Below are 10,492 nucleotides of genomic sequence, written 5' to 3'. Positions count from 1 at the left end.
CTGCGTGTGTTTCTTTGTGCCTTCTCCTCTTCCCTTCCCTTCCTCTCTCCCCTTTCTACTGGGTCACACAGCATCCTCAGACTTCTCTCTTGACCCCTTCTTTTTCTTGGGTTTTTGCTCCAATTTCTTGGGTAATTGCTCCGTTTCTGTGCTTCTCATCATTGTCAGACTTCTCAAAAGAGCTGCCTGTCTCTTGTCTTCGTATCTCCACCAAATATATGTCCTGTCATTTTGATTGATTGCCCAGTATGATGGACCCTCTTCAGTCCTCACTGTATTTGGCTTAGGAGCAGCAGTCAACAGAGTTGAAAACCCCCTCCTCTTTCACACTGGGGCACCAGTCTCGTCTTTTTTTATATCTAAGATCCCCCTAGATCCTTCTCCTCTGTTCTCCCTGTGAGTACCAGAGTGTCTCGGGAATGGGTCATAGGTCCCCCTTTTTCTCTGCACTCTCTTTTTTGGGGGATCCTCTCCATTCCCATGTTCTTAAATAGCACCTGTGTGATGATTCCAGCTCCAGCCTCTCTGCTGAGATTCAGCTCTAATGGCATATCTGACATCTCCGCTTGGATGTTTACAAGTGTCTTAGTAATGAAATATCTGAGATTCTTAAGAGTCCCTCCTCAAAACATGTATCGCAAAGCTTTTACTATAGTAAATGGTTATCACCCAGTTGCCTACCCTGGAAACGTGGGAGTCGTTCTTGATTTTTCTCTCTCTCTCCCCTACCTCTCACATCTAATCCATCACCTAAGATTTTGTACTGTACTTCCACAATGGCACTCCAGTCGGTCTTCATCTCCATTTCTACTGCCATCAACCCAATGCAGCTGACATCAGTTCTGTCCCGGACCGCTGCTCTTACCTGTCTTCCCCATTCTGTGCTCACAGCCCACCAGACCGCTTTCTGACCACAGCACAGCGGGTGCCGTACATACGCATGTCATCCTGTCATTCCCCTGGTTAAGACTATTCAGAGATTTCCGCTGCTCTTGGAATAAAAGCTGGATGCTGTTCCATGTGCACACACGCCTGCTCTGCACGGTTTACTCCTGCCGTCTTTATCACTGTCATTCCACATCCCCTTTCCCTTTGCTTACATCACCTCCCAGTTTTCTCCAGCATGCCAAGGTCTTTCCTTCTGCACCAGCCAGTGGGTGCTTGCTAGACATCGAATCTGCTGGCACCTTGATCTTGGACTTCCCTGCCTCCAAAACAGTGAGAAGTAAGTTTCTATTATTTATAAGCCATCTAGTCTATGGTATTTTTGTTATCACATCCCAAGTGGACTAAGCCACCTTCCTTGGGGGTTCCATACGTGTGGTCCCCTCTGTCTGGTATTCTCTTGCCTTCCATCTTTATAAGGCTGTTTTTTCCCCAACTTTGAAGTCTCTTTTTAAATATCATACTCCCCGTGTCAAGAGAGTCTTGTCCGTCCTCTTTCAAGTGTGTTCTTTTCCTTCACACGTTTGTCACAGTTAGAATTTCATATTTATTTCTTTGTCCATTTATTTCAGCTGGGCTCTTTCACCAGACTGTTGGCCTGAGGGAGGCAGGGACCGTGTTGGGTTGTCCTCCAGGATAAGCCGGGCACTTAGCATCCTGTGTGGTACCTCGTAGGCACATTTGCTGAATTTGTGATTGAAGGAAGCAGCTGTGAGGCTTTGGGTAAAGTCCGTTATCCCCGATTTAAGCTTCCTCACCTGCATTCCCCGAAGTTTCACTCTAGGATTTATGAAATGATTACAAGAAGCATTATGAGTCATTATAGTTCTTAAAACTACACGTTTCCATTTTAATTAGTATCTCTTAATTCCCTGCTAGGAAAGGTTGAGGAAATTAGCATTCCCACTTCCTTCCACTTTCCTCCCCCACCTCGTTTTCGTTATATTATTTTATTATATATTGGCAAAGTTCATAATATCTCTACCTGTTTTGTATCTCTGGTTCCCTCAGTTACTTAGTTTTCTGTTGAAATGGATTAATTGCTCACCATCTGTATCATTTTAGGTTCTTGGTTTCAAACAATGAAATTCAATTTTGGTTCTCGTAGGCAAAAAAGGAATTGGTCAGATGGCTGTTGGGTGCCTCACAGGTGGGAAGGCTAAAGGGAATCCTGGCCACAAGTTGAGCAGGAACCAGGGGAGGCAGAGCAGTGAGAAAACCCAGCCCAGGTCCTGCCATGTGAGCAGCTGGTTAGGACACATCCTTGGGCTCCCCGACTGGACCCTCTCTCCCTCCTTTCCTTCCTCCTTTCCCTACTTCTTCCCTTGCATTTCTTCTTCCTCTTTTGCTGTCCTGTGTTCGAATGGTGTCTTGTCCACTCATTTCATCTTGTTTACCATTGAGAGCTTGTTTGGAGGTTCTAGCAGGGGAGCGCAGCTACTCGTATACCCTTGACCGAAGAACGGTCCCACTCTATTGGGGAAGGTCGTCCTCTTCGACCGAGCATGCAGCTTTGGGAAGGACGCACATGGAGCCGTGAGGGAGGAAGGGGACACCCGCCTAGCCAGCCAGATCAGCTGAATCAACCCTGGTAATCAATGGGGTGACACATGTTGCAGCCAGATCGCCCTCACATCCTCATCTTGTTTATCCTTAATCTGAGGAGCTTTTCCAAAATGTTTCTCTGTCTTTGTGTATTGTGAATGAATTCCCCTTGCCTCTTCCACTGGATCTGAAACGACATCATTTCCCACTCTCAGTTATTTGGAGGCTGGATATTTAGTTTTCTTTCAGCCCTGTTTTTTTTTTTCTTTTTTGTACCCTTAGGAATGGGCAAAAACGTGGTTGAAGCTGTGGGAAATCTTTATCAGAAGACCCATCTTCTGTTCTATAATCCGATTTTGTCAAATGTCATTTCTGAGAATTCACTTCAGCTGCCGAGGGTGAATTATATTCCAGTGTACTGGGGTTCCTACTCTCCAGATTATTTACCCCCCACCCCACCCAAGGCCCTAGAGTCACTGAAGGGCCCAGAAGCCTTCATTTCTGGCAGAGAAAATGGGCCACGGTGTCTCCTAGCTCATCCATCCCTTCTTAGGAGCCATTTCTATTTTCTGCCACTCGGGAGATGGGATATATAAAAATATACCCTCAATTCACTTCTGTCCCGATTTGGAATAAAGTAGTTACGGTGTAGGACTTTTTTGACTCCCTGATCCTGCATCTGGTGGGCCAGGGGTGGTTGGTGGTGGATGGCTGGAGGGCATGGGGGCTGAAGGTCATATTCAGGAGCTGTGGGAGGTCAGAAACTTCTGCTTCATTCCTTAGCTGCCCCTTCCCTTGTTTGATATTGGTGAAGTGTCTGCTCATTGCTTGACTCTAAGCATTGGAGGAGGGAGAGGCTCTGTTTATCTTCATTGGGCCCAGCATCCTGATAATAAGCTGCTATTTGCTTAATCTGGTTCAGGTTGGAATTCTGTCGTTTGTGAACTGAGCAGTACTAACAGACGCAATGCCGTAGATGCGGGAGGCAGCCTTTTCCAGTGAAAATGAGGGGCCCAACTTCTATCTCATCAACTCCCATATCCTGTCTGCACAGAGATGGGTCAGAGGGGGCCTCCGATCAGAAGCTCTCTTTATGCAGGGGCAACACTGAATTCTCTGCTTAATTGCTCATTTTTCAATCTCACAAAGTGATAATGTTAAGCATAAACCGACCCAGTTCACACTGGATGATGTTAAGAGCAGCATGATGGTTAATACGCATCAGCTTGACTAGGCCCAAATATTTGGTCAAATACCACTCTAGACGTTGCTGCGAAGGTATTTTTTATTTTTTAAATTTAATTAATTAATTTATCTTTAAAGATTTTATTTACTTAGAGAGAGAGAAAGAGTACAAGCTGGGGGAGAAGCAGAGGGTGAGAGAGAAGCAGGCTCCCCACTGGGCAGGGAGCCCGATGTGGGGCTCAATCCCAGGACCTGGAGATCATGACCTGAGCCGAAGGCAGACGCTTAACCATCTGAGCCACCCAGGTATCCCTGTGAAGGTATTTTTTAGATGTGATTAACATTTAAGTCAGTAGACTTTGAGTAAAGCAGATCACCCTCCATAACGGGCCTCATGCAGTCAGTTGAAGGCCTCCAGAGAAAGAGACAAGTCTCACCAGGAAGAGGGAATTCTGCCTCCAGACGGCCTTCAGACTCAAGCTGCAAGATCAGCTCTTCCCGAGCCTGTCAGCCTGCCCTACAGATTTCAGGATTTTGGATTTGCCAACCTCCATAAATATGTGAGCCACTTCCTTAAAATCTCTTTCTACACACACACACACACACACACACACACACACCCCACACAGCCACACCCTACTGGTTCTGTTTCTCTGGAGGGCCCTATTAGTACAAGTAGAATTACTGCATACCACAGTCACCACAGATTTTGACTATGTCTCCTAAGGGGCAACTCATTTTGCCTGTTGCTGACTCCTGTAGGATTTGCCAAGACGAGTTTGCTGCCAAGGGAGGAGGCAGACTCTGGAGTCAGGCTGCCTGCTTTCAATCCCCAGCTCCACTACTTACTTGCTGTGTGACTTGGGCAATTTATGTAGCCTCCGTGTGCCTCAGTTTCCTTATTTGTAAAATGAGACAGATGTTCAGATTATGTCAAGATTAATTCAGGTAATACACGCAAAGCACTTAGAATAGTTTCTGATACACAGAAGCTCCTTACTAGATGTTGACAAACCTTGCAGATCTACTGTAGTCCCGTATCGGAGTTTAGGCTGGGTCTACAGCGCATGCGGTGTATGCTGTGTAACACCACCAGCGGGGTCTTGGCAGCACCTGGTAATCCAACGCCGTCATATTACTACGAAGTGAAATACACCAGGAGGAGTAAATACAGATCATAAGCAACCGCATTATCGGTTCAGGTCAGGTTTTACCTCCAAACGGGGTGGGGAAGAAACATGGTTTTCAGAGCTTTTTGGATTTCACATCCGTGAGGAGGGGACCGCGGACCCGCCCCCTCTGAGAATGTTTCTGGGATGCCTGAGAGCCAGCGGGCTTGCAGGGGGAGCGTGTGCAGCAGCTCGCTCGAACGCTGGAGCGTGTTATCACACACATCCTTTCTGTCGAGGCATCATTGATAAAGGGCCATTTTTCAGACGCAACCAGGCAATGACAGCAGTGGCTTCGGGAGGCCTCTCCCGGGGTGAGAGAGTGAAGCCATGACCTCCGGGGAGAGAGAATTCTTGTCTTTCTGCTGTGCTGTTTGTCACAGCAGAGAGTGTGCCTCCCCTTCACACTCAGTCCTCCTGTTTCTTACACAAACTGCTAGACTGAGCCCAGCCTGGCAGCGTGCTGGAAGGAAGCCAGCAGCCACAGGCTCTCGGTGGATGTGAGGGAATTAGAATCCTCTTCCTTTCTCCGTTCAACAGAGATCTTTTGAGCGCTTACTCCGTGCCAGATATGAGAAGCTCTACTGTAGAGCACTTTGGGGTGAAGAAAGTGCGTTCACATTTGTCGCCTCTTTTAGAAACCCTTCGAGGAAGGTGGAGTTAATAGGTGAGCCTCATCGTGCGGCCAAGAAGCGGAGTCTTGGGAAGTTGAAGTGTTGCTTGAAGGCAGAGAGGTAACTGAACCGAGACATAAGCCCAGCTCTGCACTTTCTTTTACACCAGGAGTAATAGAAGTTTGTACGTCACCAACACGGGCTGAGTCTACATTGTTTTGGCTTAATAGTAATTTATTTGTCATTGTAATTTGTGACGTAAACAAACGCACCATTTATTCTGGATGTTTCCTGGTAGTCTTTGTACCAAATAGAAATATTAAATTGCAGTAAAAAGGGGAAAGAAAGGAACATTTAGTATTATAAAGAATAACAGAGAATCACAAAGAATCAAAGGCAACCTGATATAGGTTCAGGGTGCTTGAATTAAACGACAATCATCAAGGTGATAGTTCTAAACAAGAATATTTATAAAGAAGTACAAACTGACTTCTTTTCTTCCAAGATTTTATGTAAGTTCAAGTTAGTTAACATACGTGTCGTGTCGGTGTCAGGAGTAGAATTTAGTGACTCATCACTTACATATAACACCCAGTACTCACCCCAACAAGTGCCTCCTTAATGCCCGTCACCCACTTAGCCCATCCCCCCACCCACCTCCCCTCCAGCAACACTGTTTGTTCTCTGTAGTTAAGAGTCTTTTATGGTTTGCCTTCCTCTGTTTTTACCTTATTTTATTTTTCCTTCCCTTCCCCTATATTCATCTGTTAAGAAGTACAAATTGACGTTTACGTTCAACTTTAGTTAAATGAAGGGACTCCATAGTCTTATCATCTTGTAATAATCTTCATCTACTCTTCTCGCAGCCATGTGGTGTCTTCTCTTCTCAGTGTAGGAAGGCCTGTGAACCATAATATGCTATAACTAAACTGGTTGGCGTTCGTACAATGAATTTTTCTTCTGCTGAAGTTTTAAGTGAGTATGTGTTAAACCGAAGTCTTTTGAGATAAAGCTTGCACTGTGCTCAGCAACCATTAATGTTACTCTGGAACGGTTACCCTGCTGTTAAACTTCATTATGGCAGAGGACAATTGTTCCGCCATGGTTTTGATGTGCAGGTTTTAAGTCTTGTCTTCTGAGCTTCCGAACTGCCTGAGGTCTACCTTTTTCTTTTTTTTAAAGATTTTATTTATTTATTTATTTATTTATTTGAGAGAGAGTAGAGTGAGCAAGGGAGAGAGAGGGAGAGAGAGAGCACGAGCAGGGGTGAGGGGCAGAGGAAGAAGCAGACTCTCTGCTGAGCAGGGAGCCCGATGTGGGGCTCGATCCCAGGACCCTGAGACCATGACCTGAGCCAAAGGCAGACGCTCAACCGACTGCACCACCCAGGTGCCCCAAGGTCTACCTTTTTTTTTTTTTAAAGATTTCATTACTTATTTGAGAAAGAGAGACCATGAGTGGGGTGAGGGGCAGAGGGAGAGGCAGACTCCCTGCTGAGCAGGGAGCCCGATACAGGGCTGGATCCCAGGACCCTGGGATCATGACCTGAGCTGAAGGCAGACGCTTAACTGACTGAGCCATCCAGGCTCCCCAGGGTCTACCTTTTAGAGAACTGGCACCTCTAATGTAGTTAATGGGTCAGTCATCCACTTTCACCTCAATGGTCACTATGACTTAGAGCTCTTTGTGATGATAAACATCAATTTTTTAATACATAGCTTCTGTAGTGACAGCAGGAGCTAAGGGATCAAACTCCATTATCTCGTAGTAATTGGGTGGCTGGAGATCATTCTTTGTCATTGTTGAGTGATTGCTGGGCAAGAATGACAGTCTCTGGCTTGACGGTGTTTCTGGAATGGTCTGTAGACTAACCGGCTACAGTAGTAACACTGCATTTGAATGTTCTGGAAAATTCTCATATGTAGGACTTCAGATGAGGTTTTGGCTGGTCCTTTGGGTAAACGGGGGTGTTTCTGTATTTACCGAGGCTAACAAATCCACCTGTGGGTGAAGACTAGGTTTCGAGTTGTTTGTCACAGCAGGACTTTAAGTCTGAAAGCTGAGCATTCATGGTACTGAGCTCTCCCAGAGTAGCCCCCATGCACTGAAGGGCTGGGACTTAGGAAGGAGATCACAGGATGGGACAGAAAGTTCACTGGTGCTATTGGCATCTTCCCTCTGGTTCTTATTTTGCTACAAAATCCTTTGTTGTTTTCAAGTAAAGCTCTCATATCCAAGGATAGCATTATTTAAATCCTCATTGGCTGGAATTAGCTCAACATTACATCTTCATTCTCCACTACCATGAGCAGGTCCACGATCCTGTCCTGCGTCTCCTGACCCATCTTACAAAGTTTCTGCAGTAGCTCTATTTCTTTGTGGCTTTCAGCCCCCGGAATACAGTGGGTCTGTATCAGTGTGGTGGACAGCACCCTCACATTCATTTTCACCATATCCAATTCCCTGTGCAGTTGTCCAAGCTGGTTTGGGAGCAATGTAATGGTAGAGCTCTGAAGAACAATTACCCAAAGAAGAGCTGTGCAGTAGGAGTCAATGAGACCCGAGCAGTCTCTTGTCTTGCTGATTCAGCCTCCACGTCTGAGGGAGGAAACTGAACACCTTTCTTAAGAAGGTCAAGGTACACTTCTTTCACTTCACTGACATCCGTACCTCCTGGGAAACGCTGTGACCAAATCTTAATGAAATTTAAGATTCTGTTCTGAATGTCTAATGGCAAAATGTATCTTGGATTCAGCAGCTTAACTAGATTATCTTTAATGAATCCTTCTTCACAATCAGAGATTGGAAATATGGGCCACAGTCCTACATGCACAGGTCAATAAGTGACAAGACAAGTTGGATTTCTTTATGATTGGAGGTTTTTGGAAATCCTTTACTTCAAAGCTCTCATTGAACCTTTTTGCCCACCATGGGCAGTGTGATTTATGTCAGACGTGTGCATGAACCGGCCCCAATCTTCAGTCTGGTTGCTAACGTATGTAGCCTTTTTGTATTTTGGGGTGTTCTGTCCATCATTGGTAGGCTACAGATACGACATTGTTTCAGAGGCAGGATTCTGTTCATCCTATAGTCGGCGTCAGTCAACATAGATGGTCTTCGTAGAAGACTGCTTAGGGATCAAGCCACAGAAGACATCCCTGAGTGGGGGGGGGGGAGTGGTTGGGAAGAAATGGAGAGTTAGAATCTTGTTCTTCAGCATGGGGCCCTACTTCCACAGAATGCCCATGAGTGGCCAGTTCCAAATGCTTCAGATTATTTGCGTTCCAGACTTGAACTTGCAGATTTGAATTTTTCAAGTGTGCACTGCTATAGTTCTTTCATAGAAAGACGGCTCCTCCTGCTGGTCCTGGGGGTAGTACCTGGTTAGGAACTCTTTCTGCATTGGTTACAGTCCTGCAAGGCCTGCAGATGTAAGCTCCATGGGCCACCTGAGTCAGGCGATCTAGAAGTGCCTCTTGGGCTGGCGCAGAAATCAGGGTGCCAGAGCAGGGTATGAGTTCCCTCCTGTTGCTCCTGGTGAGCTGGAAGGGGTGGAGGGAGAGCAGGAGGATGGTGTTGCCAGCGGCCGTCCCTGGAGAGTATTTCAGCAGGCCCCCAAGATATTAGATTAGATGCCGGCCTCTCAGGCCACTGCTTTCGGACAAGCAAATATGCCTCCTTTCACCTGTTTTGACTAAAGGTGGTTAATCAGAAGTTTTATATTATCAGGGCTTACCCATCTTTGGAGGCTGTGCAACATCACCAGATCCTGGCTTGAAGATTAAAGGGCTTAGTCCTCTAGCTACTGAGAAGGTCGTTGGCTAATGTCTCTCTCTGGAAATTGCCACTTGGCGGAGAAAGAGCCTTCTGGCCTAAGGTTACCCCCCACCCTCCCCCAGTTGGGGACAGCCTTCATCCCATGGTACTGAAATATAAATGCCCTTCCCGGCCTCCTGGCTGGGGAGAACTTGGGAGGGCCATTCTTGCCCCGGACTTCCCTGTGGGGTTGGCTGAGACCTTGCTGTACCCGCTCCATAGCCCAGCTTCTCCCTCCGCCCTATCCCGCTTCCTTCCTTTTCTTCCATGGGTATTGAACCAAGGGCACTCCCAAATATGCCTCTGTACCTAGATCAGCATTTCAGAGTTCGCTTCCTGGGGAACACAACCTGTGAAACCAGGTCTCAGTGGGAGGTGAAAAAAAATAGTTCTCAGATCCTTATCATGTGAAAAAATACTTGAGATTTTCTGCCTTTGATCATTAAAAAGGAAAGAAAAAAATGACCCTTTTGGAAATTTGCTAGGTCTTTCTGTTGAACTAGACACTCTGCTGTGTATTGTTTCCCTTCATTTACTAACTTTCACCTTGGTTTTAATTTATCTCAAGATATGAATAGCCAAATCTACTTGAACCCATTTTGCAAGTGAAATTTGTTGCAGAATAGAAAATTACATGAGGAACTGGAAGGACAAGGCATTTGTTGGAACAGGAAATGCAGAACATTATAGCAGAATGGAGTACTTCTGGTAATGATGCATGGGGTTGAAATGATGTGAAAGGGAAATCATTTAACCATGTAAATTGAATGAAGGAGCATCCCATGAGAATGACCCCAGGCCCCAGTTTTCAGGAAAAGAAGATGGCAGGTATCGAAATGGGGTCACCCTGACACATGTGGCCTTGGGTCCATTGGTCCACTTGGGTTGGGGACCTGGTTTCATTCTCTGCTGGAGCAGGAATTCATTTTCATCTCAACAGTCCTATTTCTCGGAGGGTAAAAAATAGGCCCATTTTATAATATACTGCACGATATCTCAGGGTAGGAGCTATATTAGGGAAGGAGCATTTTCACAACCACATTGGTGACTCCATTTGAACTGGAGTCTCAGTTAAAGGTTTCAGTAACAGGTTAAAACAGTTGCACTTGCTGGAGAAAACGAAGAGGAGGAAGGGCTGCCACCGTTGTCACTTTTTTTTTTTCTAATATTTCCTACCAAGCAACTGCTTTGGGATAATAACAAAATGATTTCACTATG

General features: G+C 45.9%; 1 pseudogene; it reads right to left on the bottom strand.

The window, feature by feature from the left end:
• Positions 1-7,132: 7,132 nt before the first annotated feature.
• On the bottom strand, positions 7,133-8,302 carry LOC123804005 (TOM1-like protein 1 pseudogene; annotated as a pseudogene).
• Between the last annotated feature and the right edge of the window lie 2,190 nt (positions 8,303-10,492).

This window comes from Ursus americanus, chromosome 8 (assembly GCF_024610735.1).
Source record: "Ursus americanus isolate L20-20 chromosome 8, mUrsAme1.1.p, whole genome shotgun sequence".
NCBI classification, from domain to species: Eukaryota; Metazoa; Chordata; class Mammalia; order Carnivora; family Ursidae; genus Ursus; species Ursus americanus.
The sequence above is the reverse complement of the archived record's forward strand: the minus strand, read 5'-3'. Positions and strand labels throughout refer to the sequence as shown.